This window comes from Eschrichtius robustus, chromosome 10 (genome assembly GCF_028021215.1).
Source record: "Eschrichtius robustus isolate mEscRob2 chromosome 10, mEscRob2.pri, whole genome shotgun sequence".
Taxonomy (NCBI): domain Eukaryota; kingdom Metazoa; phylum Chordata; class Mammalia; order Artiodactyla; family Eschrichtiidae; genus Eschrichtius; species Eschrichtius robustus.
The window spans coordinates 63,406,481-63,424,412 of NC_090833.1; positions in this window are offsets into that span (position 1 = coordinate 63,406,481).

Genomic DNA, 17,932 nt, shown 5'->3' on the forward strand with positions numbered 1-17,932 from the left:
CTATGACTTCCTTATTTAGCTTAAGGAAACTCCATTCTGCCCCAACTCACACTCCTGGTCTAGCCCTCCATCTGTCTCATTCCACCCATAGCACATTCCCCTGATTCTGAGTAAAGCACCCAGCGGGCTTTGCTACTCCAAGGTTCTCTAGAACAGGCCAGAGTGGCCTTTGGAAAGTTTTCGATATTTCTTTTATTCTCCTAAATATCCAACAGGAACTCTTATGTCAAACTCACACTTCTCCATTAATTCTCAGATTTTTCAATCAGTCCTTAAAGAAAAATTTTTTGACTAGCCTTATGATCTGCAAGTTACCGTATTATTATAACCAATTCCCTTCTTTTGACCCCTCCCAACTCCTCAAGTCTTTCATGAACACAAAACAAAAAACAAACGAAAAATTCCAAATACCTCTTAATGAAAGACTCCTCCTCTGGCTGTATAAAGCCAAAGCTTTAAAATTGGTTTCCGACTGTGTGGGTATGGTTATATGTTTTTCCTTTTCCAGATAAACTTGCAAGGAAAGCTGTGAGTTTGGGCAGTTTGCAACAGATTAATTCCTATTTGCTTCATGGTGTATGAATAGAATGTCAAGCTTGAAAATGAGAAGGCCTAGTGAAAATACCAGCTTAACTCTTTACTTTGCTGTTTGATTTTACAGTTTTCTTAAATCCTTAGTGATTCAGTTTTCTTTTGTAATAAAATGTAAGGTTAAATGAGATCATTTGAATGAGAACAGTTAGCATAACTCCTAGGACATGATAAGGGCTCCATAAGTGAATTTATATCTGGTTTTGCTGTATAAAGATAGAAGGTTTTAACCAACCTTATGAGTAACTAATCTTTAGATGAGATTGCTAATGATTTGCAATATTATGTTTCCGTTTTCTCACTAATTTGGTAATGCCATGTTGCATTAGAGTTTTTACTCTTACATGCATTTTTTTTCCTTTAAAATTTCACTGATACTAATTTGTGGGATAATAATCAATTATAGTTTATTGGCAGGTATTAGGTTATAATCATTTTACTTGCATTTTTATGTAGGGACTATTCTAGAAACACATTATTAGTTTTCCTTGTTTGCTGTTTATAATGACAGGAACAGTTTACCGAGCCAATAAATAAATGTGGCTCTGTGACTGGGAGATTAAATACTTAATATACATTATCTCCTTGAATCCCCACTTCAACTCTATGATGTTGAGAATATTAAAATCATTTTACAGACTGGGAATCTGATACTAGGAGAAATTAAATGACTTGCACTAGGTTTAGCAGCTAGAAGGTGGGAAGGCTTTATTTAAAGCCAGTTCTGAGACCTATGCTTGAGCTTTCAGTAACTACCCTATACGTACCTTATGCTATCTTGATAATTTTCTCCGACAATATTGTCTTCACATAACTAGTGATCCTGCCTGATCACAACCCAGTTCAGGGGAGTCCCATTCTACTGTCAGGTATGCCTGACACCCCCAAATGGTAATCCGCGTTGCCTCTGCACTTTCCTGAAAGGAGATCTCTACCTAGTGCTTCCACTCTGGGTACCTAAATCTAGATCACAGTTGTCACACAGACCTTGCAGGTTAGAATGCTGCCTTTAACAATATTTGAGTGAGATCTTTGATCTAGAGATATTGTAAAACAACAGAAAAACCAATTGAGGATGAATGCTATAACCTAAAGTTTAAGCTTGAGCAAAATTTTAACAAACCAGGTTGAAAGGCAGCACAGCCATAACCCACTAAGAGCTGGTAAAATTGCTAGCCATACGTGGCTGAAAAATCTCTCTATCTCTTCCTTGGTCTTATAAAAAAAATTCCCTTGGTATTTGTGTCTTTCTTGCTCTGTGACTCCACTCTGATCTAAATGCTGTGTTCCTCTGTCAGGGTGTCTATAGCAAGTGAGGCAATTCCTCTGCCTTTTTAAAAGCAATTACTCAAAGCTCAGCCTTGAAATATAGTTGCTTCACCAACTTCTTACACAGCTCTAATTGCTTCTATTTGCCTTTGCACGTATGTGCAGAACTCACTTTCTACCAAAGTCTACTGAAGTGGCTTGTTCTTTGAGAAGGGTTCCGATTTCTCAGATCTTATGGGCTGCCTATGAGAATAGTCATAAAGACCACTCTGACTTTCAGCTGAAAGGGATGGTTTCCCCCATTGCCCATAAATCTTTTACTCCATTCTATTTCCTGTATTACAGTGTCAGAAATCCCCTCTGCATACAGAAGCCTGGACATTTTGGCTATTTCACTTGAGTATGTCCCCACCGAGTGGACTGTATTATCACATAAAAATCCCTAAGCTAGTCTTATGTTGTAATTCTTTCAGCTATAATGTAATCTAAATTTAAGAGCCACAACTGAACAAGACTGAACACTTATCCAGTTGGGAATAGGATAGGCCTTTATAAACATTTAAGCATATTAATGAAAAGATTAATAGATTTGACTACGTAAAATTTTAAGCTTTCTGTATAACAGCAGAGACAACAAAATAATCACAAACAAAATAATAAGGCAAATTAAAAACTGGCAAAAATATTCACCACTTTGAATATGTGAGTTCTAACAGATTGATAAAAATACAATTGGACTGTGAGAAAACAGTCAAAGAACATGAAAATGCACTGAACCAAAAAAGAAAATTATGCTATTAAATATATGAAAAATATTTAACTGCATTAGAAATTAGGGAAATAAAGACATTTCCCTTATTAAAATGGAGGTATACATAAAATGATCTATCCACATGTATATCTGTGAGGGCAGAGACGGGCACTCACCCTGCTGGTGAGAATGATACCAGTACAACTTTTCTGGATGCCATTTTGGAAATAGGCTTCCAAATCCCTAAATATGTTCTTGCTACCTGGTCCAGTAATTCACTCTAAAAAACTATCCTGAGGAAAGAATCTGGGATTTACACAAAGATTCATGTAGAAAAATATAAAAAGTAAATTGCAGGCCTGATTATAATAACAGAAATTTGAAAATCGTGTGTATTCAGATGAAAATAAAAGAGTTGTGAAAGAAAGAAATTATGTATGGACATAACAAGGAATAATCTGCAGCAATTTTAAAAAACATGTTTTAGAACAATATTTAGTGATACAGGTTAATGCCGTTTTTGACTTGCTAAGTGAGAAAAGGTGTTACTGAGTAGTTTTTGCAATATGATACAAATTAGAAAAAATTAAAAATATATGTGTGAATATGCACAGAAAAGAAACAGATACTCCAAGATATTAGTAACAATGAACATTTAGTGGGTATTGGGATTTAGGAGGGATTTTTATTTTTTGGTTATACGTGTTTTCATTAATGACATATATGACTTGGAAAAAGATGAATATATTTTAAAAATAAAACTTTAAGGACTTTATTCTCTATCAAAATGACTAGGACATAATGTGCTTTAAATGGAGTATTTTCCTTACTTGCTGTACAGATATTTTCATTCACATTTCTAGTCATAAATCTATTCTTCTTTTGTCTCCAGAGTGAGTTCCTGAATCTGTATTTCTCATTCAGAACTCAGAGGAAAGATTAAAGGCAGTCATTACCCTCTTCTCTTTTTTTACAGGCTACAGAATCTATTTTTAATGGTGCTGCTTTAAATCCCTGTTGTTAGAAACATTTATTTAACCTCTAACTCTGCTCTACTGAGATGTTTTTGTTTACATCAGGTTAGACCTTGACCTTCACAACCTCACACTCAGGGGAAATTTGTTGTTGTTGTTATTGTGCTTTCAAAAAGATTTGCTTGAAATTGTTTTGGTTGATTCTTTTAGGTTTGGAAATAGCCAAAAGCGATTTTACTTTGGAATATTTGGGGAGAATTTATTTTCCCTCCTCTGGCTTAAAAAGATTTCATTATGAAAGAGAAATTATACAGACAGTGAATAAAGAAAGTGTCAAAACTTTTTTTTTACCCCCAAGCTTGAGGGGTAAAATATCGTCTATTGCCATTTCTGGCAACTAGTCAGTTGTCTCCTGTTTCCTTGGGGGCACAGTGGCATGCAGAGTAGAACTTCAGACAGGGTCTTCACTGTCCTTCAGATAATTTGATAGGACCAGACTTGCTGTCTAGTTTTAGGCAACTAGCGTCTGGTAGCCTCCCATAGAGACTTCTAAAGGATTTTGGAAGAGAGGTAAAAAACTTTACTTTCTAGAGAATGCAGGAGTAGGTACAGATGTCTGTTATTTATTCCAAGGAAAGTGAGACTATTGTAACTATGGGAAGTGTTTTGTATGTGCAGGGAAAAGTGTGAGAAGGAAGGATAAGTCCAAATAATTTCCACCCACCTCTTTATCTCCCTTCAACCCATTCAGACACTGAGAAAATATTCTGAAGATTTCCACTACATCTACAGATTTCCCATGTATCACAGATCACTCCCCAGGATACAAGGGAATAACAGAGGCCATGACAGCCTCACAACTCCGATCCCCACTCCCTGTTGTGGGATCTCCTGACCAATTACTACTGAGAATGTTTCATGTACAGTCAGGTATAGAGTCCTCTCACTTCCCACACAGTACTCATGTATTTTTTTCCTTTCTAATTCTGGCTCCTGTGGTGATGGTGGACTAAGGCCTCTGATGACCTTGAAGCCATACTGAGTGCCAATGTCAGTTCAGCAATTACAGCTGACAATGCAGAGACCACTGCTACCTGCAGTAGGGTGCCAGCTCCTGCAGGACTGAGCAGTTTATCATCCTGTGAAACGCTCAAGCTTTGGACTTAGATAACCGAAGCGCCTCAGTTTACTAGCTGGGGGACCTGAGATAAATACTCTCTTTGGAGATTGCTAGCTGCCTCCCACTATCAGTAGAATTCTTCACGGAATTCAGAGCAATGTGCTCAGCAGAAACATGACATTAACCAAGCTACTGGGTAGCTAAGTGTGACCATGTGGCAATTTGGGCCACAACAGAATGATCTTTGGGACTTTTGGGCAACACTGATTAGAGGGAAAGAAAGCAGTGCCCTTGATTTCTACTTCATTTCCTTACTCTTGCCTGGAAATGCAAATGAAACTGAAACTCTAGCAGCCAGCTTGGGTCATGAGCTGATTTTAGGTATGGAAATCACTTACTGAAGAAAGCAGAACAGAAAGAAAGAAGTGCGGGGGCCCCATGACTTGCCCTGGACAGCATATCTTCAGGCGTCTTTTAGATGGGAGAAAAATAAACTTCAAATTTGCGTAAGTTATTGTCATTTTGATCTTTCCTGTAATATGCAGCCAAACCTAATCCTAACTAATATATCTCAGTTTGTTTATCTAGGAAAGGGGGACAAAAGCAGTGCCTAACCATAGGGTTATTGTAAGGATATAATGAAATAATACAGGTAAAGCATTTTTATGTTCAATAAAAGTTAGATATTATCACTAAATAAAAGCTTAGTTTGCACTTCATAAAAGTTGGATATTATAACTTGAATGAAAGCTTGGATTCTATGAGTCCAATCTTGAAATGGAATTGCATATATAAAACATGGTCTGGCCACAAAAATAATTAGAAGCAATTTACATTTTAATTGGAGTTACTAAAAAATATCAAAGTGTACCCAATTTGAGATTCACAGACACTTTACTTTAAATGGAGATGGTTCCTTTTATTTTTGGTTAGTTATTTCTTTGGAAAAACTGTCAGACTTAAAAAAATTTGCTGAAATAGTACAGAAAACTTCTGTAACCTCTTCACCCAGCTTCCCCAAATGTTAACATACTGTCGCATTTCCATAATCAGTCACTTATCTACACATTATCATTAGTTTATTTTTAACTTTTTCGAAGTGTACTGTAAGATGATACCCCATAACCCTGAAACACTCTAGGGCGTGTTACCCAAACAAGGACGCCCCCCTAAATAACCAGCATACAACACTCCAAACCAGAAAATCTACATTTCTGATACAACACTACCATCCTTCCGTGGGGCCATTTACATTTCCGCTATTGCCCCAATAATATCATATTTTCCTTTCTGTTCCAGGATCTTATCCAGAAATACTTCTGCATTTAGTTATCCTGTGTCTTCAGATATTTCCGTCTGGACCACTTCCTCAGTCTTTCCCTGTTTTTCACGTCCTTGATACTTTGAAAGAGTACAGATTTTCGATTTTATATCTTCGTTCTCAGCCTGGGTTCATCTGCTACTTTGCATGACCAGACCCAGATCATGCCTTCTCGACAGGAAATCACGGAAGTGTTGCTGTTCTCTTCCTAGTCCCTCAAAACAGGAGGCATACCATTCCAACATATCCATCTCCGGGGATCTTAACTGTGGTCACCTCATTATATTGGTTCTTGTCAACTTTCTCCAAATTAAATTCTCAATTTTGTGCTTTGCAAATGGACTACTAATATATTGTAAGGAAGTATCATGAGATTATGCCAGCATTCTGCGCCTCATCAAATCTCCACCCATCAGCTTTAGCATATTCTGAAGACTCCTGTCTGAATCAACCCCTGCTGTGATATTTCTCAAGAGGTGACTCTCTAATTACATCATTCCTTTTACATTTATTCACTGGCATTCACAGTAAGGGAGAGCTTACTCTCCCCACTCAACCCCCCATTGATTTATTTATGTATTTACACTTTTTAGGTCCTTATTTGGACTTCTATGTCCTTTTGATAGGTTCCCATCATTTACTGAACATTTCCCAATTTTCTGGAGAAACCAGATGTTCCAGGCTTATTTTATGCTTTTCCTATCCCAATCCTGGAAATTACAATTTCTTAAAGGAGCCCTAGTCCTTTTTAGTAGAGGTAGGTATATGAAAGCTAAGATCTAGATGCTTAGTATACTCACTGTATTTTATATTGGGATGCCACTGTTTCTATGCCCTCTCAGTGGACAGAATTAAGAAATGTATGTATAAATATATACACTTAATATAAATATATATGTATACATATTATGTAAATACGTCCCCTCATTCATCTTTGTTTCCATATCTATGTGTGTATGTGTTTGTCACAGACATACATCTATGTGTGTATCACTATCCTCAATATATTGAATTATTTGCTCAACTTTGCTTATTTACTCAATGTAATCAGTCTTCCAACCACAATGGCCATTTCCTCAACCTGCCGTTTCTGTTCCTCCCTGTCACAGCCTGTTTCCTTGATTGACTTGCTGATCTTTGCCTCAGAGAAGAGAAGGAAAGGGAAGGGAAAATGGAGAGAGAAGGAACACCAAGACTTTTGAAATCTCTTTTCCCTCATTCTTCTTTCTCATAGTATTTCTCACACTGCACCTGTCCCAAAGGACGGACGTCTCAACCCAAAGCACACCAGCACTCATTAATATGAATTTTCTTGGACATGTTGTAAACTTCTGAACATTCAAGATAGTAGTACTTTTCAAAAATGAAGCTTAATCCCTATATGTACCCATCTCCATCCTCCACAATCCCCTAAACCTTTTGCATTTTAAATCAAATACAGTAGCTATAAACAACTGAACAAGATTTCATTTTTTATTAAAATATATAGAAAATAATGTGGAGTTAGAAAAACTTGACCTTGGGCTTTCCTGGTGGTGCAGTGGTTAAGAATCCGCCTGCCAATGAAGGGGACTCGGGTTCAAGCCCTGGTCCAGGAAGATCCCACATGCCGCGGAGCAACTAAGCCCGTGAGCCACAACTACTGAGCCAATGCTCTAGAGCCTGCGAGCCACAACTACTGAGCCCGAGTGCCACAACTACTGAAGCTTGCATACCTAGAGCCCGTGCTCCACAACAAGAGAAGCCACCGCAATGAGAAGACCGCGCCCCACAACAAATAGTCCCCGCTCACCGCAACTAGAGAAAGCCCGCGTGCAGCAACAAAGACCCAACGCAGACAAAAAATTAATTAATTAATTAATTAATTAAAAGAAAAACAAAAACTTGACCTTGCCTGCAAAGCTCTTCAAATGCCAGTAAAAGTTAAATGTATGAAGGTAAATGCAGGCTTTTGGGTTTATACTTCAGGCAAAGTCATAGGATGTGTGTGTGTGTGCGTGTGTGTGTATGTGTATGATTGCTCAGTTTTTCTTCTACCTGCAACTTCTACCATCTGAAATTTTGAAAATAAATCAATGCTGGAAAACCATATTGTCAAGAAAAGGCTGTATGTTGCATTTTCTAAACTAGAATAGACAGACCTTTTTCTTGAGAATGAAAAGGCTCCCCTCTTTCATTGTGCAAATTCTTACCGCAAATTTTGACCCACAGTAAGCTTTAATTGTGTAGCAACTGTTAACCTGTAATTTTTCTTTTTCACTAGGCACATAACTCTACTACATTTCCCAGCCTCCCTTGCAGTTACAAAGGCCAAATCATCCGGAGTGAAAGGGAGGTGCACCAATCTCCTCCAAGCTGAGCCCATAAAAGTGTTGGTGCAATGCTCCTGTTCTCTGTCTTCCCTCATACTCTGCCAGATGCACAGCATCAGTAAAGGACTCCAAGCCTGATGGCAGAGCTACTAGAGGGAAAGAATCTGTTTCTGCTTGGAACAGAGTCCCTCTTTTCCCATGCTCCCCAACCTGCACAGGTCTGCAAAGTATGCAAGCAACAGACATTGGTGGGTGAGTTTTGGAATTTTTTGTTAAAATACTTCGCCAACTCTGATTAACAAAATCTCCAAAACAGAATGCAATATGGATTCCTACTTGGAATAAATCACAAACAGTATTCACTGAGGGACAGATTTCCTCAGTGGCAGTGGATAGCAAATCTTGGCTGACTGAGCCAGATGTTTTTTTATTTTTTTTTAAACTTCCTCATTGGAGTATAATTGCTTTACAATGGTGTGTTAGTTTCTGCTGTATAACAAAGTGAATCAGCTATGCATATACATATATCCCCATATCTCCTTCTTGCGTCTCCCTCCCACCCTCCCTATCCCACCCCTGTAGGTGGTCACAAAGCACTGAGCTGATCTCCCTGTGCTATGCGGCTGCTTCCCACTAGCTATCTGTTTCACCGTGAAAGTTTCCTTCAGTTTCTGTGAGTAATGTTGCAATACTTTTTAACGCTCTCGAGTTTTAGTTCCAAGCGAAGCACTCAGATGCGACCAACCTGAATGGCTCATCTGGAGAATGTGAAACATGACCCGAGTGGAAAGTGGTGAGTGAAAACAGCGATGGTCCCTTACATGAGCCAGCGTACTGATTTATGGAGATATTTCATGTCTGGTCAAATATTAATACAAATTAATACTACTGTAACACACCTTTGAGTTGCGTTAAGGGTTAACAGTCTTTCCTGTATGTCTTTAACTAGCAAGAATGATTAAATAATAGGGTGGACTAAACTCAAAATCACTAAGGCATTTCCTTTCTTCAGAGACAGCTTCTAGCCATGAGAGGTGGATTTATTTGCACTTGTACTACTGTCCAAGAAATGAGAAGAATGACCAAGACATCACCTCTCTGGATGCACGAGTCTTTTGTGCTGCTTTGCACTGTTGGGATTCTCCTCCTTGCTTTTTAATCCTGGGTCCCTTTACTTCTTGGAGTGGGCCCTGGGGCATTCTCTGCAGAGGGCCCTTGACACTAGAAATTCCTCCTTTTTGTTGATCAAGGCTGGTGCGGCCTGACCCCACCCCAGGAAGTGGTGGCAGACACATCTGTTTAGTCTGGCTTTCTGCCAACAGGGGATTTACTCTTGAGTGAGTGGGGGAGAGAGGACTTTTATGTTGGGAGGGGATTTATTGTTGGCTGATGGGGTGTGGCAAGTGTGAAGGGTGGGAACCACTTCAGCTCCATGGCTGGATTGTCTGACTTTTTGTGCAGCAGGGTTTAATCTTTGTATGTGGGTTCCAAGACTTTGGGAAGGGCAAGTTGCTGAATCAGTGAACTTTGACAGTAAACTGAAAAACTTTGGGGGGAGTGAAGTATAGATTTGCAAAAAACAAGAAGATGAAAGTGAAGGTTTGCTGAGTACATACAGTAAGATACTGTTTAGTGTCAAACAATTGAAGATGCAATTCTGAATTCTGATAGTCCTCACTACTTAGCTAGCACTGCCCAACAGACCAGAGGAAGAAGGGAAATAGCAGCTGGACCACTCGGTGTTCTGAAATTCTGGCTTTCACTACGGGGAAGTCATCGGACTCTTCCCATCTCATTGCTGTCTTATCAACAATCACAACAGCACTAGAATTTTATATTGAATTGTGAAAAACATACCTATTTTGTGAAATGATTACATGTTAAGGAAGGAGGGGCATGGAATTATATGGTACTGCTCTAGGAACACTTAATGACTGGAGGAATAAGGTTGCCTGATAGAAGAATACCAGAGTATAGTACTGACCACAACACTGTATCAATGATTCAGTACAGGAAGAGGAAATAAATGCCATGGGGTTTGAGTTTGATTTTAGAAATTGAGAGAAAGCCAGCATTTTGCACTCTAAAGAACCCTTTACTTTTCTTATCTCCATATTGTTTTCTAAGACTGCCAGGGCCAGAGATTTTGCCTAGGTAGGAACCATCAGCCCCCTCATAGATTTTATCTAGCAAATACATGTGAAGTAGCTCCTATGCTCATTGCTCAGCCATATGATGAAGTCTATACAAAAGAAATATAAGTTATGGTCCCTGCTATCCATATAACAGGAGTTCCTATTTGAAGCCTCAGTCTAAGAATTCAAGCAGAGCCATAGCCAATAAGTAAATTAGAAAAAGATACTATCTTAGGGAGACATAGGTTGCATAGTTTGGTGCAAACATATCTTAGGTTGCGTAGTTCAGTGAGTGGAGTGTGGGCTGCATTTCAGCCCTCATTGGCCCTTTTGTCTTTGCCCCACACAATCTTTGTGTGCTTTGGATTCCATCATATCTTATGGAGATGAAACATCATAACTTATATAGCTACAGGATATGTCTGTTGGGAATCTTAGCTGCAAAAGGGACCAAAAATAAAACTTCTGCTAAATAAATCATCTTAAGGGAAGAGACATTAGAAGCAGACAACTTGAATCCAAGAGCAATACATCCCAGTAGATTAGTCTGGGAGATTCCAAAGGCAGCATGGTGTATGTCCCTAGATTGTTTGCTACTCTGTCAGTAGCAAACTGAAAGAGCTGTTTCAACAAAAATTTTCAGTTGGGAGGACATTGAGAGAACATGGAACAGAGCTAGGGGGTGGTGGGGAGTATGTGGTAGCTTTAGCACTGGGCTGGCCTTGGCAAGTTTGGTCCAGCAACCCCAGAAGTTTCAGTAGAGATCAGCTACAGAAGTTGGAGTTTGGAGCCACTCAGAGGGGCTGAGTGACAACTTCTCCCAAATTAAAATCAATGAAGGAGAGTGGGTAGTATGAACTCCATACGTCAGAATACATGTACTCATTGGAGAATTCCAGAAATACCTGAGAGAGGGGGAGATATTAAAAAAGGGCTAAAGTTCCTGAAATTGTGAGTTGAAGATGAGGCATGAGAATATTATTTGTTGCTGTTATTATGACACTGTTATTAAGTGTCAAGTATTATTGTTCACCAGAGGTGAAGTGGGAAACCAGAATAGCACTTGTGTGTACAAAAGTGTGAAGTAATGATGCATACCACTATAGGGTAACTTCCTTGCCAAAGGGTATGAAATACAAGATGGCAGATGGTTGTAAGATCAAGTCAATGTAATTTGCATATATTCCACTTGAGTCGGGTTTCACTAGTTGGAGAAGATAGGGTGTACAGAATGGTGGGCAACTTCTAATAATTAATAATTGGAGAGATTGGTTCAAGATGGCAGAGTAGAAGGACGTGTGCTCACTCCCTCTTGTGAGAGCACCGGAATCACAACTAACTGCTGAAAAATCATCGAAAGGAAGACACTGGAAATCACCAAAAAAGATACCCCCCCACATCCAAAGACAAAGGAGAAGCCACAATGAGACAGTAGGAGGGGTGCATTCACAGTAAAATCAAATCCCATAACTGCTGGGTGGGTGACTCACAAACAAGAGAACACTTATACCACAGAAGTTCACTCACTGGAGTGAAGGTTCTAAGCCCCACATCAGGCTTCCCAAACTGGGGGTCCAGCAACAGAAGGAGGAATTCCTAGAGAATCAGACTTTGAAGCCTAGCAGGATTTGACTGCAGGACTTCGAAAGGACTGGGGGAAACAGAGACTCCACTCTCAGAGGGCACACACAAAGTAGTGTGCGCATCAGGACCCAGGGGAAGGAGCAGTGACCCCAGAGGAGACTGAACCAGACCTCCCTGATAGTGTTGGAGGGTCTCCCGTAGAGGTGTGGAGGGGGTACAAGGACACTGGCAGCAGAAGTTCTGGGAAGTACTCCTTGGCATGAACCTTCCCAGAGTTCGCAATTAGCCTCACCAAAGAGCCAGGTAGCCTCCAGTGCTGGGTCGCCTCAGGCCAAACAACCAAAAGGGAGGGAACCCAGCCCCACCCATCAGCAGATAAGTGGATTAAAGATTTACTGAGCTCTGCCCAACACAGTAACACCCAACTCTACCCACCACCAGTCCTTCCCATCAGGAAGCTTGCACAAGCCTCTTAGATAGCGTCACCCACCAGAGGGCAGACAGCAGAAGCAAGAAGAACTACAATTCTGCAGCCTGTGGAAGGAAAACCACATTCACAGCAAGATAGACAAAATGAAAAGGCAGAGGACTATGTACCAGATGAAGGAACAAGATAAAACCCCAGAAAAACAACTCAGTGAAGTGGAGATAGGCAACTTTCCAGAAAAACAATTCAGAATAATGGTAGTGAAGATGACCCAGGACCTCGGAAAAAGAATGGAGGCAAAGATCGAGAAGATGCAAGAAATGTTTAACAAAGACTTAGAAGAATTAAAGAACAAACACCTACAAAAATTAAAGAACAACAAACAGAGATGAACAATACAATAACTGAAATGAAAAATACACTAGAAGGAATCAATAGCAGGATAACTGAGGCAGAAGAACAAATAAGTGACCCGGAACACAGAATGGTGGAATTCACTGCTGCGGAACAGAATAAAGAAAAAAGAATGAAAAGAAATGAAGACAGCCTAAGAGACCTCTGGGACAACAAACGCAACAAAACGCCAACAATTAAATGCAACAAAATTCACATTACAGGGTTCCCAGAAGGAGAAGAGAGGGAGAAAGGACCCAAGAAAATATTTGAAGAGATTATAGTCGAAAACTTCCCTAATATGGGAAAGGAAATAGCCACCCAAGTCCAGGAAGCACAGATAGTACCAAGCAGGAGAAATATGCCAAGACACATAGTAATCAAACTGACAAAAATTAAAGACAAAGAAAAATTATTGAAAGCAACAAGGAAAAAACGAGAAATAACATACAAGGGAACTCCCATAAGGTTAACAGCTGATTTCTCAGCAAAAACTCTACAAGCCAGAAGGGAGTGGCACAATATATTTAAAGTGATGAAAGGGAAGAACCTACAACCAAGATTACTCTACCCGGCAAGGATCTCATTCAGATTCGACGGAGAAATCAAAAGCTTTACAGACAAGCAAAAGCTAAGAAAATTTGGCACCACCAAACCAGCTCTACACCAAATGCTAAAGGAACTTCTCTAGGCAGGAAACACAAGAGGAGGAAAAGACCTACAATAACAAACCCATAACAATTAAGAAAATGGTAATTGGACCAAATATATTGATAATTATCTTAAACGTGAATGGATTAAATGCTCCAACCAAAAGACACAGGCTCGCTGAATGGTTACAGAAACAAGACCCATATATATGCTGTCTACAAGAGACCCATTTCAGACCTAGGGACACATACTGACTGAAACTGAGGGGATGAAAAAAGATATTACATGCAAATGGAAATCAAAAGAAAGCTGGAATAGGAATACTCACATCAGATAAAATAGACTTTAAAATAAAGAATTTTACAAGAAACAAGGACGATCACTACATATGATCAAGGGATCATTCCAAGAAGAAGATGTAACAATTATAAATATATAGGCACCCAACATAGGAGCACCTCAATACATATAGCAACTGCTAACAGCTATAAAAGAGGAAATCAACAGCAACACAGTAATAGTGGGGGACTTTAACACCTCACTTACACCAATGGACAGATCATCCACACAGAAAATTAATAAGGAAACACAAGCTTTAAATGACACAATAGAACAGATAGATTAAATAGATATTTATAGGACATTCCATCCAAAAACAGCAGATTACACTTTCTTCTCAAGTGCACGTGGAACATTCTCTAGGATAGGCCACAGCTTGGGTAACAAATCAAGCCTCAGTAAACTGAAGAAAATTGAAATCATATCAAGCATCTTTTCCGACCACAGTGCTATGAGATTAGATATCAATTACAGGGAAAAAAACATAAAAAACACAAACACATGGAGGCTAAACAATATATTACTAAATAACCAAGAGATCACTGAAGATATCAAAGAGGAAATCAAAAAATACCTAGAGACAAATGACAATGAAAACACGACGATCCAAAAGGCATGCAGCAAAATCAGTTCTAAGAGGGAAGTTTATAGCTATACAAACCTACCTCAAGAAACAAGAAAAATCTCAAATAAACAATCTAACCTTACACCTAAATGAACTAGAGAAAGAAGAACAAACAAAACCGAAAGTTAGTAGAAGGAAAGAAATCATAAAGATCACAGCAGACATAAATGAAATAGAAACAAAGAAAACAATAGCAAAGATCAATAAAACTAAAAGCTCGTTCTTTGAGAAGATAAACAAAATTGATACACCATTAGGAGACTCATCAAGAAAAAGAGGGAGAGGACTCAAATCAATAAAAGTAGAAATGAAAAAGGAGAAGGTACAACGGACACCACAGAAATACAAAGCATCCTAAGAGACTACTACAAACAACTCAATGTCAATAAAATGGACAACCTGGAAGAAATGGACAAATTCCTAGAAATGCATAACCTTCCAAGACTGAACCAGGAAGAAGTAGAAAATATGAACAGACAAATCACAAGGAATGAAATTGAAACTGTGATTAAAATTCTTCCAACATACAGAAGTCCAGGACCAGATGGCTTCACAGGCGAATTCTATGAAACATTTAGAGAAGAGCTAACACCCATCCTTCTCAAATTCTTCCAAAAAATTGCAGAGGAAGGAACACTCCCAAACTCATTCTATGAGGCCACCATCACCCTGATACCAAAACCAGACAAAGATACTAAAAAAAAAGAAAATTGCAGACCAATATCACTGATGAATATAGATACAAAAATCCTCAACAAAATACTAGCAAACAGAATCCAACAACACATTAAAAGGATCATACACCATGATCAATGGGATTTATCCCAGGGATGCAAGGATTCTTCAATATATGCAAATCAGTCAATGTGATACACCATATTAATAAACTGAAGAATAAAAACCATATGATCATCTCAATAGATTCAGAAAAAGCTTCTGACAAAATTCAACACCCATTTATGATAAAAAACTCTCCAGAAAGTGGGCATAGAGGGAACCTACCTCAACATAATGAAGGTCATATACAACAAACCCACAGCAAACATCATTCTCAATGGTGAAAAACTGAAACCATTTCCTCTAAGATCAGGAACAGGTCAAGGATGTCCACTCTGGCCACTCTCAACATAGCATTGGAAGTCCTAGCCATGGCAATCAGAGAAGAATAAGAAATAAAAGGAATCCAAATTGGAAAAGAAGAAGTAAAACTGTCACTGCGGATGACATGATTCTATACACAGAAAATCCTAAAGATGCCACCAGAAAACCACTAGAGCTAATCAATGAATTTGGTAAAGTTGCAGGATACAAAATTAATGCACAGGAATCTCTTGCATTCCTATACACTAACAACGAAAGATCAGAAAGAGAAATTAAGGAAACAATCCCATTCACCATTGCAACAAAACAAAGTACCTAGGAATAAACCTACCTAAGGAGGTAAAGGAACTGTACTCAGAAAACTATAAGCCACTGATGAAAGAAATCAAAGAAGACACAAACAGATGGAGAGATATACCATGTTCTTGGATTGGAAGAATCAATATCGTGAAAATGACTATACTACTGAAAGCAATCTACAGATTCAATGTAATCCCTATCATATTACCAGTGGCATTTCTTACAGAACTAAAACAAAAAATCTTAAAATTTGTATGGAGACACAAATACCCTGAATAGTCAAAGCAGTCTTGAGGGGAAAAAACAGAGCTGGAGGAATCAGACTCCCTGACTTTAGACTATACTACAAAGTTACAGTAATCAAGACAATATGGTACTGGCACAAAAACAGAAATATAGATCAATGGAACAGGATAGAAAGCCCAGAGCTAAACCCACACCCCTATGGTCAACTAATGTACGACAAAGGAGGCAAGGATATACAATGGAGAAAAGACAGTCTCTTCAATAAGTGGTGCTAGGGAAACTGGACAGCTACATGTAAAAGAATGAAATTAGAACACTCCTTAACACCATACACAAAAATAAACTCAAAATGGATTCAAGACCTAAATGTAAGACCCGACACTATAAAACTCTTAGAGGAAAACATAGGAAGAACACTCTTTGACATAAATCACAGCAAGATCTTTTTTGATCCACCTCCTAGAGTAATGGAAATAAAAACAAAAAGAAACAAATGAGCCCTAATGAAACTTTAAAGCTTTTGCAAAACAAAGGAATCTACAAACAGGCAAAATCAACCCTCAGAATGGGAGAAAATATTTACCAATGAATCAACGGACAAAGGATTAATCTCCAAAGTATATAAACAGCTCATGCAGCTCAATATTAAAGAAACAAACAACCCAAGCCAAAAATGGGCAGAAGGCCTAAATAGACATTTCTCCAAAGAAGACATACAGATGGCCAAGAAGCACATGAAAAGCTGCTCAACATCACTCATTATTAGACAAATGCAAATCAAAACTACAATGAGGTATCACATCACACCAGTTAGAATGGGCATCATCAGAAAATCTACAAACAACCAATGCTGGAGAGGGTGTGGAGAAAAGGGAACCCTCTTGCACTGTTGGTGGGAGTGTAAATTGATACAGTCACTATGGAGAAGAGTATGGAGGTTCCTTAAAAAACTAAAAATAGAATTACCATATGACCCAGTAATCCCACTACTGGGCATATACCCTAAGAAAACCATAATTCAAAAAGACACGTGCACCCCAATGTTCATTGCCACACAATTTACAATAGCCAGATCATGGAAGCAACCTAAATGCCCATCAACAGATGAATGGATAAAGAAGATGTGGTACATATATACAATGGAATATTACTCAGCCATAAAAAGGAGAGAAATTGGGTCATTTGTAGAGACGTGGATGGATCTAGAGACTGTCATAGAGAGTGAAGTAAGTCAGAAAGAGAAAAACAAATATCGTATAGTAATGCATATATGTGGAACCTAGAAAAATGGTACAGATGAACCGTTTTGCAGGGCAGAAATGGAGACACAGATGTAGAGAACAAGCATATGGACACCAAGGGGGGAAAGTGGAGGGGCGGTGGTGGTGGTGGGATGAACTGGGAGATTGGGATTGACATATATACACTAATATGTATAAAATAGATAACTAATAAGAACCTCCTTTATAAAAAATAAATAAAATAAAATTCAAAAATAGAAAAAAAAATAATTCACAGTTCCTGGGAAATGCTCTTAAATCTCTATTTCGGTAAAGAGAGAGAAGGGGAGGAATGGGAGGGGAAACTAGGTGACTGGCGTGTGCAGTATGAGTGGAAGATGTGTGAAGGGGAATTTATTCTAAAGTGAAAACGGGACTCTATTCTAAAGTGAGAAAAACAGGAATCTGTTCTAAAGTGAGAACCAGGACTCCTGGATTCTGCACCTTGTTCTGTTCCAGCTAGCAAAGCAAGAGAGATGGTAGCATTTACCTTCTCTGAAGTTGGATTTTCTC